Genomic DNA, 12,589 nt, shown 5'->3' on the forward strand with positions numbered 1-12,589 from the left:
CAGGTTTGAAATGCTTGTTAAGCAAGGGCAACCGGGACCCAGACCGGAGGGCGTGGGATTGGCACGGAGAGCAGGAGGGCTTGTGGCTCACTTCGATGGGACTTTGCAACAGTACCCTAATTTTAGAGCAGACGTAATGTGCGCACTGCAACTGCTGGCAAAAGACTTTAGAGATGAGGAAGAGAAGGTGGGGTTCATATTGTCCCATTTGCATGGGGATGCCAAAGCCTGGCTGCGCAATTTGTGGAGGGATAAAGATCCGGCGCTTCAGAATGCAGATGCCTTTATCAAAGCGATGGATGCGTGTTTTTTGTCTACTATTGATGTGGATCTTGCCAGACGGGAGATTCATGGACTAAAACAAGGGAGGGCGAGCGTCCGGCAGTATCACGCCCGATTTTTTGCGCTGGTCAGTGCTTTAGAATGGGATCGGGATTCGCCCCCTGTCAGAGACCTCTTCTGGGAGGGTCTAAGTTCAGCGGTTAAGGATGAAATTACAAGGGGGGAGAGGCCCCGAAGCACGCAGGAGGTGGTCCAAAGGGCGCTGACTGTGGGGGTGAGGCTGGAAGAACGTCCATGGTGCAGAGATGAAGGACGTGGAGGGCGCGAAGCAGCGAGAAGTTTCTCTTTCGTTCCGAGGGAAGCAGCGCGTGCGCAATCCACACCTCCGCCAGGAGGGGGAGGGGAACCGATGGAGGTTGGAGGTGCAAGGGCTCAGTCAGCAGCCAGAGCCCTAGCACCGGCAGCAGTGAAAGCGAAGCCTCCTAGAGGGAACAGGAAGTGTTACATCTGCGAGGATCCAGGCCATTTGGCGAAGGAGTGTCCCCGGAGGCTCCACAAGCACACTGCAGCCTCAGCAATGGTGACTGCAGCAACGCAGCAAGGAGAACCACAGCAGGGAAACGACGATGTCTGGCTGGAGACGGAGGCACTGGGGCCCAGCCAGACGCATCTGTGAAGCAGTCCCCAGCAATCTTGCAACCCACGGATCCCCTCCCACCCAAACCAGTAGTGCAGCTCACAGCATCTCTCCAGCTACCCGACGGCGTCACTATCGAAGTGCCGCTTTCTGTGGATTCTGGAAGCAACGCAGACTTTATAGCGCAGAGCTTTGTGGAGCAGCACGCTATACAGCTATTGCCTGCCACTCTGCCCCTGCAAGTCGTCACAGTGGATGGCAGAGAGTTGCTAGGGGGGCAGGTGGTGAAGCAGACGCCACCGATGGTGATGCGCCTTGGCAACCACAGGGAAGTCATCAGTTTTAATGTCACCCAACTGTCGGACACGCCCATTGTGTTGGGCATGAGTTGGCTGGACAGGCACAGTCCGACACTGGCTTGGTACCAGAGACAACTGATCTTCGGCTCCTCTTATTGCGCAGAACACTGCATCCTGCCCCGACGGGAGGGAGAGGAGGAGGAATCACAACTGCAGTTGGGAACGTTGCAAGCGGTCCCCCACAAATACGCGAGCTTTTTGGAGGTCTTCTGCGAGAAGGAGGCGGACAAGCTACCCCCTCACCGGCCATATGACTGCAAGATTGACCTCCTACCGGGGGCGACGCTGCCGAAGGGGCGGCTATACTCCATGTCTGAAGATGAAATGCAGGAACTCAAACAGTTCATCGAGCATAATCTGGAGCGTGGCTTCATCAGAGAGTCCAAGGCAGTGGGGGGCAGTCCCGTTTTCTTCGTGAAAAAGAAAGACACGCCCCAAAAAAGACTAGTTGTGGACTACCGCCTTTTGAACCAGATGACCAAACCGTCTGATTACCCCATGCCCAGGATTGACGACCTCCTCGCGACGGTGCGCAAGGGACGCGTGTTCACCAAGTTGGACCTGCGAGGGGCGTACAATCTCATCCGCATGCGGGAGGGCGATGAGTGGAAGACGGCCATGTTCACACCGCTGGGCACCTACGAATACAGAGTTATGCCCTTTGGATTACAAAATGGCTCTCACTGTTTTCAAGCTTTTATGCATCACGTGTTGGAGGGACTCCTCTACAAGACATGCGTCTGCTTCCTGGATGACATCCTGATTTTCTCTGACTCGCAGCAAGCTCACGACCGAGACGTGAGGGAGGTGCTCAGCAGGTTGCAACAACATAGACTGTACGCCAAGCTGGAGAAGTGCCAGTTCGACACGACGGAGGTGGATTTCCTGGGATACAAGTTGTCGGACAAGGGGATAGCCATGGACAGCACCAAGGTTCGTGCGGTATTGGATTGGAAAAGCCCGCGCAACCGGAAGGAGGTCCAGCGGTTTGTCGGCTTCGCCAACTTCTATCGCAAGTTTATCAAGGGGTTCGCGATGCAGACGGCAGCAATTACGGACACGCTCAGCTCCAAAAAAAAGAAATTCATCTGGACGGAGCAGGCGGAACAGTCCTTTCAAGCGCTCAAGCATCTCTTCGCATCGGAGAAGCAACTGCTGCATATCGACCCCAGTAAACCGTTGAGGGTAGAGACAGACGCGTCAGACAGAGCCGTGGGAGCTGTCCTGCTGCAGCGAGACCCGCAGGGGGTGTGGCGGCCGGGAGCGTTCTACTCCAGAAAGCTCAGCAAGTCGGAGCAGAACTACACCATCTGGGACAGGGAGTTGCTGGCCATTCATGCAGCTTTCAAGGCGTGGAGGCACTTCCTAATCGGCGCCAAGCACACGGTGCAGGTCTGCACGGACCACAAGAATCTGGAGCACTGGCGCACGGCTCAGTTCCTGAACCAGAGGCAGATACGTTGGGCGGAGTTCTTTGCTGACTTCAATTTCCGAATAGAGTACGTCCCAGGCGACACCAACATCATGGCGGATGCACTGTCCCGAAAACCGCAATACCTAGAAGAGGTGACGCCAGCGGCGGCCATGCACATCTTCGCACCGACGGCGTGGGCGTGTGCCTCAGCTACAGTAGACCTGGATGCGGTGCGACGTGCATTGCGGGACGACTCATTCGCGCAAGACAAGATGGCGGAACTGCTCAGAGGCACGGCTACCACGGACGAGTTCCAGGTGCGGGACGGCTTGCTCCTACGCAAAGGGGCTGTCTATGTACCAGGAGACGACCTTCGCGCCAAGGTACTGCAACAGTTGCACGACGCACCCACGGCCGGTCACTTTGGCACAGAGAAAACGATGGAATTAGTCGCGAGAGACTTCTGGTGGCCCAGGCTGAGAGGAGAGGTCGCGGACTACGTCGCGAGGTGCGACACCTGCCAGAGGGCCAAGCCGGTACACAGACCACCGGCGGGACTGTTAGAACCGCTGCAAACACCGTTTGAACCGTGGGAGAGGGTGGCCCTGGACTTTGTGACGGATTTACCCAACTCGAGAGGCAAGACAGCTGTGCTAGTGGTGGTGGACTTGTTCACCAAGATGGCACATTTCATTCCGTGTGCGAAGGTGGCCACGGCGGAACAAACCGCCAAACTGTTCATAGATCACGTGTTCAAAGTGCATGGCCTGCCACGGTCTATCCTGTCCGACCGCGGACGCCAGTTCATCTCGTCTTTCGGGCAGAAGCTGATGGGTTTTCTAAATGTCAAGGTCAATCTGGCATCAGCAAGACACCCGCAGACCAACGGGCAAGCAGAGAGGGTCAATGCCATCATGCAGCAGTACCTGAGATGCTATGCCAATCAACAGCCTGCGACGTGGGTGGATTACCTGCCGCTAGCCGAGTTCGCTTACAACAACACGAAGCACGTGTCCACAGGAGTGACGCCGTTCTTTGCCAACAATGGGAGGAATCCCAGAACCTTCCCGGGACTGGAGAGAGTGGGGGAAGGAGAACCACAGACGGCGGACGCGTTCGCGTCAGAGCTGCAGGCGGTCCACGATCAACTCAGACGGCAGCTGGAGCTAGCTAAGCACGCCTACAAGGTGCAAGCTGACAAGCACAGGCGGGTTGGCGAAGTGATCCAAGTGGGAGACTGGGTCTGGTTGGCAGCCCACGCAGTGCCGACCAGGTCGCTTGCCAAGAAGAAGTTGGGGCACAAGCAGATCGGTCCGTACCAAGTCGAAGCGCAGATCAACCCGGTAGCCTTCCGACTGGCGCTGCCGGAGGGTTCCAGAATGCATCCGGTGTTCCACAGGTCGGTGCTCACTCCCTACAAGGCACCTCACAGGTTCCAGGAGCCAGGGACGGCGCCAAGTCCGCTCCGGGAACGGACGGAGACGCGGGAGGTGAAGCACCAGGACCACATCAACGAGGTCACGGAGATTTTGGACTCCAGATGGGGGGAAGAGGGAGTCGAATACCTCTTAGCCAGAGAGGGCACCCGGGCCAGCGCCAATAGCTGGGTACCAGACTACGCTTTGGAGGAACCCCTGCTCAAGGACGAGTTTCATGCCCTCTTCCCACACAAACCCATGCCAGCGAGCTTCTTCGACGACTGGTTGTTCACACCCACACTTTCTTCCAGCACGTTCCATGGATTCGACTCAGAAGGGGAACCCGCACGGAGCACCCGTTCCCCAGAAGGTTCACCGGCAGGTTCGGCATCAGGCAACTCGTATTGGTGGGACGATCGACCAGAGGAGCGATGGCGCAGGAAGTGGCTGGAGATGCCAGGTCGAGCGACCGACGCAGAGACTGACATGGACGTGTTCGGGGAGGACCTCGGGTTCGAGCACGGCGGTACAGAGATGGAAGAGCAACAAGTCAACGTCGACGACCGCGAGGGGGAAGACTCGGAGGTCTTCAGTTGGCGGCCACCCACGGGGAGCGACCTGTATCCAGCATTCCCTCCCATGATGATGGAGCGCCCAGCACCCACACCTGACAGCGGGGAGGGGGGAAGGGGGGGCTTCGAGGGGGGGATGGATGTCAGGGGTTCAGAAGCAGAGACGCAGAGAAGGGTGGAAACAGAGAGCGAGGGGGAGGAAGCCGAAGGGAGAATGAGTGATGATGACGACCCGAGATCTCCAAGCCTAAGCAGTGAGTCAGAGGACTCCCAAAAGGGAGCCCCAGTGAGCAGAGCAAGGGGGGGATCCGGGGGGACACCCCAGGAGGAAGGGAACAGAGGAGATTCAGAGAGCAGCAGCTGGAAGTCGGGACCCACGCTCATAACTGAGGGCGGCAGCAGCTGGAAGTCGGGACCCACGCTCAAGACTGAGAGCAGCAGGGAGGAAGGTAGCCAGGCATCGGGTTCCGGAGGCTGTCAGCAGGAGGGAGGGCACGAGTCAGGGGTGGTCACGCCCTCCTCAGAGAGCGAGGCAACGGTTAAGAGGAAAGTAGAGAGTTGGGCGCGCGCGCCAAGTTCAAATGCAGCGGAAGCTGGAGCAGTAAGCAGCCCGGAGAGTGAGCCAGGTCCTAAAGCCCGCCGCAAGGAGGCAGAAGGATCAGGGGGGTCAGCGTCAGAGGAGAGTAGAAGGGAGGAGGCCCAGGGGGGCAGAAGGACCCAGAGACGTAGGGAGAGGCGAAGGAGGTGGAGCAAGGCTAGGGTATTAAGCTGGTGTGCAAGAGGCGGGGACTCAGACGGGTCTTCGCCGACCTAGAGCAGAAGGTGTAGAGCTGCACGCTGCAGTTCGGAAATGAAACCTGTAACTCAATAAAGACTCTTTTAAAGTGGACGCTGTGTGGCGTGGTCCTATGTGAGCTGGGACCTGGTAGCAGCTCTGACAGCAAGAAATACCATCTTCATGGCAGATGAAGATGTTGGACTTCTTCAGTGGCGTAGCGTGGGTTGTCAGCACCCGGGGCAAGGCAAGTAATTTGCGCCCCCTAACCCATGGATTTTAGCACTCAAGTGCGAGCGCGCCCCCCCAGATGTTGCACCCGGTGCGGCCGGCCCCCCTGCAGCCCCCACGCTACGCCACTGGACTTCTTGGAGCTGGCCAACCTGAGTGGAAGAATCCGCGACCAGAAAGAAGAGGAGACACAAGAGGATAGGAAGAAATTTAAAGAATATTTAGCTAAATATTGTGATATAAGATAAATAGAAAATTCTTGGAAGTAATAAATAGGCTTGGGGTAGAATAAGAACATGTGGTAGTAAATATTAAGGATTGTTGTTTAGTCGTTTAGTCGTGTCCGACTCTTCGTGACCCCATGGACCAGAGCACGCCAGGCACTTCTGTCCTCCACTGCCTCCCGCAGTTTGATCAAACTCATGCTAGTAGCTTCAAGAACACCATCCAACCATCTCATTCTCTGTCGTCCCCTTCTCCTTGTGCCCTCCATCTTTCCCAACATCAGGGTCTTTTCCAGGGAGTCCTCTCTTCTCATGAGGTGGCCAAAGTATTGGAGCCTCAGCTTCACGATCTGTCCTTCCAGTGAGCACTCAGGGCTGATTTCCTTCAGAATGGAGAGGTTTGATCTTCTTGCAGTCCATGGGACTCTCAAGAGTCTCCTCCAGCACCATAATTCAAAAGCATCAATTCTTCGGCGATCAGCCTTCTTTATGGTCCAGCTCTCACTTCCATACATCACTACTGGGAAAACCATGGCTTTTACTATACGGACCTTTGTTGGCAAGGTGATGTCTCTGCTTTTTAAGATGTTGTCTAGGTTTGCCATCGCCTTTCTCCCAAGGAGCAGGCGTCTTTTAATTTCGTGACTGCTGTCACCATCTGCACTGATCATGGAGCCCAAGAAAGTAAAATCTCTCACTGCCTCCATTTCTTCCCCATCTATTTGCCAGGAGGTGATGGGCCCAGTGGCCATGATCTTCGTTTTTTTGATGTTGAGCTTCAGACCATATTTTGCGCTCTCCTCTTTCACCCTCATTAAAAGGTTCTTTAATTCCTCTTCACTTTCTGCCATCAAGGTTGTGTCATCTGCATATCTGAGGTTGTTGATATTTCTTCCGGCAATCTTAATTCCGGCTTGGGATTCATCCAGCCCAGCCTTTCGCATGATGAATTCTGCATATAAGTTAAATAAGCAGGGAGACAATATACAGCCTTGCCGTACTCCTTTCCCAATTTGGAACCAATCAGTTGTTCCATATCCAGTTCTAACTGTAGCTTCTTGTCCCACATAGAGATTTCGCAGGAGACAGATGAGGTGATCAGGCACTCCCATTTCTTTAAGATAAATAGATATAAATAGATATAAGATAAATAGAAAATTCTTGGAAGTAATAAATAGGCTTGGGGTAGAATAAGAACATGTGGTAGTAAATATTAAGGATTAGAATATTAATAAAGAAGAAGAGGTTAGTTAATGAAAGGAATCAACATAATTAGAAATATGAATTTGGAGAACTGTTATATAGGTGATATAATGAAATTCAGTCAGAGGGGATTCGAGGAAGTCAGTTGTCAATGTAAGGAGAATTAGGTATTTGAAGAAATAATTTTTCTTTGTGTTTAATTTTATTGTAGCGTAGTGTGTTTCCCTTTGTTGTGTGTTTTGTTATGTCATTTTGTGATAAATATGGAAAATCAATAAAAAAACTTTTTGAAAAAATATTTTTTTTTGGAAAAAGAAAAAAGAGCTTTCCCTGTGTATGTGAAAAAGTGGGCAATCACTGGGTGTCCCTGGAACCACGTCTGAGAAACACGCTGTTACGGCTAAAATCTGGGTGCGGGTTGAGCAGCGGTCCACGGTCTCTCTCACTAACCGGACCAAGAGAAAGGCAAGAAGGAGCGATAGAGAGGAGGGCAGAGAATTCAGTTGCCAGGAGACTTCCACCCCCTTCCCACCAGTGCACTGGATTTTCCTTTTTCCTTATACTCACGCGTCTTCTATGATGATCCCGGGATCGATGAATAAGCCGGCTGGATCCCTCTTTTGCTCCCCGGCTGAACTCCTAGGGCTTTTGATTACCGCCCAGAAGATGGCTGGGGGTCCAAAAGGATCTTCCCAGGCAAAATGGCCCGGAGCCGGCTGAAGATTTCGGGGCCCCCAGTCAGCAGCTCGGGAGAACCACAAGCCCCACGTTGGGCGCCAACTGTTACGGCTAAAATCTGGGTGCGGGGTTACTCTGCCACCCAGCTCATCGGACTAAGTCCGTGGGTCCCTGCGGAAGAAAATGAGCTCAGCCGGACACAGGAGCAACTGCAGAAGGTCCAAGTTTATTGCGCAACAGGTTCAAGGCGAGATTGAACAGCGAGAAAGGGGGTGACATGAACTTTTGAAATTTCCCTCCATGTCCCAGAATACAGTGCAAAATACCTCCCAGTTACATCACGAATACATTAAGGAGAGGTTGGGTTACACAGATTACATCATGAATACATTAAGGAGAGGTTGGGTTACACTGGATTAACATATGGAGGAGGGAGGGGGGATATGCAGAGCTGGAGATATGCGCAGATAAGCACATCCTGAGAAGACAATGGTCCATGTACGCATAGTCTGTCACCTGGCATTGCCCGAGGAAAGGTTTGGCAGAGTGATTTTGACAGGATTACTTGAGAGATTATGGAGGACAGGGGAGGGGTGATGGAGTCCTAGAGAAATTGAGCAAATATATTGTAGTGAAGAAGACATGCCCCCCCCTTCCGTAACAGTCCCCCATTCGGAGATAGATTTGCATTAAAGTTCTGTAAGAACTTGCAAATCTTTTCTCCGCACCCTAAATCTTGGTGAATGTAGGTTTTCCCTGTGAGTGGGAATACGCTCTAATGGAAAGGAGGTGGGTTGAGCAGGGCAGCAAAAGAGGGAGCAACACGGACGAATACAATGTACACGCGTGTTATATATATGCGCTAAATAATAACTTGGTATCTACCGTACCAGATGTGTGGGTTTATGCAAACCTGAAAGGGACTTGCATATCATGCTGCTTTAAGGATATTTGCACAGAAATATAATGGTGTAACAGTACACATAGCTAGACATAGGATATCACGTAAATTAATATTTTGTTGCTCAGTTACTTGTGGTATTCTAGCACCTTGGAAGAAATATTTTCTCAATAGTGATCTATGCTTTACATTTAGGCAGGAAGGTCCACTAATGACTGCAAAGTGCAGTTTGCTCCCCCCCCCGCCATTTTGTGTTCTCAGGTGTCAAGGTAGCTCTTCTGTGGTCTCACACTGACATAGTGCTACAGCAACACATCCTGTCTGTTGAATCCCCTCAGGGCTTTCATTTAACCATGTCGCCTGGCATTCACCATAGCTGGCACAGGTTTGGGCATCTCTGAGGGAGATGTCTTCGCCTTGGCCTTTAGCTATGGGATTTTATTATAGGCTGTGGTTTTGCACGCATGGGGGTTGCTCACTTGCACTTAAAGGACCAAAAGGCTAATTGCAGCCTGGATACACGTGCCCAATTCAAACTGAGTCCAATTTGAATTTATCTTGCCCCATGGTTCTCAACTCTTCAAACCAATCTGTTAAAAGAAAACCATTCTTAACAAGGGCAGTTGTCCAAATAAGTCAATTTAAGTCTATAAGGAATCATTCCTGCTAAACCAAAGCATATCCACCTTCATGTTTCTTAGAAGCTTCTCCTTGGTAAAGCAAGTTTTAGCACATTTTTAAAATGGGTAGGGAAGGTTGGCATAGTGCCAGGTGGGACAACGAATTGTGGTTATCTAAACATTGGACTACACAATAGTGTGAGCTATTAGAAAGTATAAAATGCATGAGAATTCTCCACTGGTGTGTAAGGAATAAGACATTAAACATAAAAACAGTTACACACAATAAATTGCCCCCCTTTGTGGAAATCACACTGTCAGACACATTTCAACATTCTTACATAATAACACATAATACAAAACAAAATAATTAAATATCTGTTGCATATCTTGACACCATTGTGATCTTTTACGTATGTATCTTTTGAATCTTGGAGCAGAGGCTTGAGGTTCAAGTGAAAAAATGTCCTTGCAATTCAACTCCTCCCCCCTTTGTCAGCCCCCCCCCGTCAGTCTATATCATTTTAAAGAGATAGCTGTGGCCACTTTGAAAACTCTGGTGTTGCAGGTCTTGTGATAGCGAAGAACTGAGTTGAGGGGTTGTTGCTGCTTTTCATCATTGCACATCTGTAGAAGTGATATCCTGTAAGGGGCAGGGTTTTGGGGTGACTTAAAAACAGTTAGACAAGGAAGGGGCAAAAGGCAAAAAGGATGTCCTCCAGTTTCCATGGGAAGCTGCAAATAATAACAATCTTAGTGGATTAAACATTTTATTCATTATCATTATTGGACTATTTTGATTGTTGTTAGCCGCCCTGAGCCCAGCTTCGGCTGGGGAGGGCAGGATAGAAATAAAATTTACTATTTAGTATTATTTATTATCACATTTCCATATAATTACTGTTATTATCTGCTAAGTTTGTTTGCTTTCCTTCACTTAGTTTTTGTTGTTGTTGTTCTTTTCATATTATAAAATAAAAATTACTCCACATGTATAGAAAGAGAACTGAAAAAATACAAAGGTTAAAAAAATACAAAAGAAAGCAAAAAATTAGATTACCAGTCAGATGAAAACAAACTTGACACAAGGACATCAGATTTAGAAAAGAATTATTATTAAATATATTATCAAAACCACTAGACTGAAAAGATGGGAAAACAATGGGGAAAAACTTAAAATTCACCATGTGCTATCTGATAAAAGAACTTCATGAAACTGACTTTCAACATGTGATGAACATGTCCCCAAAGTAAAACACAAACACACAAAATGAGCTATGAGGAACCAAAAATAAATAAATGCTAAGACACACAATTAATAAGTAACCTGAAGTAATCTGTTTTGGCATTCTAACATCCCAAATGAAAATAAAAGTGTTTCTTGATGTGACATCAGCTGTAATGTTAATAGTGGAATACTGGGAAATGAGTTAATACCAAGAAAATGAATGGCAATTTAAAGTTGTGCAAGTACCTTGCACTAGCCAAAATGACAGAATTAAGAAATGCTCAGGCAAAAGGTAAACAAATACCATTCCACAAACAATGTTTGGTTGTGCTTCGATTAATTTCATATATATAATGGAAGAACTGATAAAACGAACTTAATAAAGGAAAACAGATTATTTGTAACCTAAAAAATAATGTCAAAGCCACAAAGAGATAGAAGGAAATCAACTAATATAGCAGGGATTCAGACTTGTTTTGCTGAACAGAAAGAAAGTGACTGTTTGGCTTTAAGGGAAGTAAGACAAAAGGAAAACAAATGCAATTACTTTTTATAGAGTATTTAAATCACTGTTTGCATCCCCTCAGAAAGGACACTCTGTTAAAAGGGAAAATTATTTCATGTGAGAGGTCTGTCAGGAAATGCTGTTCCTAAAATGCATAGGCATATACACATACACACACACACAAGAAAACTGTTATAAAATTTAAATCCCATGGGGGGGGGAAACTACTCAAGAGAGGAACTCACAGTGGGATTGCTTTGATATTTACCTGTGAAAAGAATTTGGCATGTCCAGTACTTAACTCTATTGTCTTAAGTAGCCCTGGAGCAAAACACATTAAGGATGATTTCGCTCAATGGTTCCAAGTTTTACATAAGGAAATTTGTATAGGTTTCACGCTCTCCAAACCTTCTCTCTCCCCCCTCCTTTCTCTCGCTCTCTCTCTCTTTTTTTTAAAGCTGATCTAGCCTCTGTGCATGTGCAGAGTTCATGTCTCAGCAAACCTTTTATACCATTGAAAATGTTGCATCCTTTGGCTCAATTAGAATAAGGAAGGGAAAGGTAAGGAGTAGATTTTAAAAATAGGGTTAGATTTTAAAACAACAAAAAAGAGAAACTCAGCAATTTAAGTATTCACCAAAGCTAGCAATTTCAGCCCAAGCAACAGGAGTGCTTCCTTTATGTACAGGAAAGGACTATCATTATTGGTCATTTTATCTGGTCATTCGCGGAACAATCAACCGCTCTCTTATTTATGAGTAAAATGGCCAGAGAGTTAGAATTCATATGATTTTTTTTTTTTTAACATTCTCAGCCTTACCATCTGCAGACAAATTTTACTGCCCTTTATTTACAGGATGGATGGTCAAGGCTAATTCTACTTGATTATATGAATTTTTATGTGCTTAAACTTTTAATGGACTTTTAAGTTTGATTTTTTTTAAAATAATAGACAAAATGATGAACACTGTAATCACTTAAATGCTTGATATTACCAGTTGGGCTTCACCTCTCACCTTTTAAAACTAAAGAGCATAGCTAGGTTGAATTTCAACTCCATCATGTCACCAGAATTTAAGAAGTACCCTCCAATGCTTGCAGACACATGTCCTTCCACACAGCCACAAATCGGGAGAGTTGAAAGGGGACCCTGGGGTCATCTAGTCCAACCCTCCAAAATATAGGGTTCACAGCAAGATTTTGCAGCAAGATTTGTACTACCAAAGAGGCATACACATTTAAGTACAGATTTACAGCTGGGAAAGGAAACATCTATGCTCCTATCATGTACTAAGGAAGAGGAAAATAAAAGTACATAACTTTACACAGAACCCTTTTTGCAGATCTTGAGATAGTTTGAGTGAGTTTGAAATGATATTTAAGGAAGATTGAAGTGAACAGTTTTCATAAGATAGGGAGAGGATGTCTTATAAAGCACAGTTAAAGCAGCCCTAGATTTGATTTTTTTTAAAGGGAATACACGAGTGTTGCCCCCTTCCCCTCTTTGCAGTTTCCTTTAAAGGAAGCTTACTCGGGAGTAAA

This window comes from Podarcis vaucheri, assembly GCF_965113315.1.
Source record: "Podarcis vaucheri genome assembly, chromosome: 16".
NCBI classification, from domain to species: domain Eukaryota; kingdom Metazoa; phylum Chordata; class Lepidosauria; order Squamata; family Lacertidae; genus Podarcis; species Podarcis vaucheri.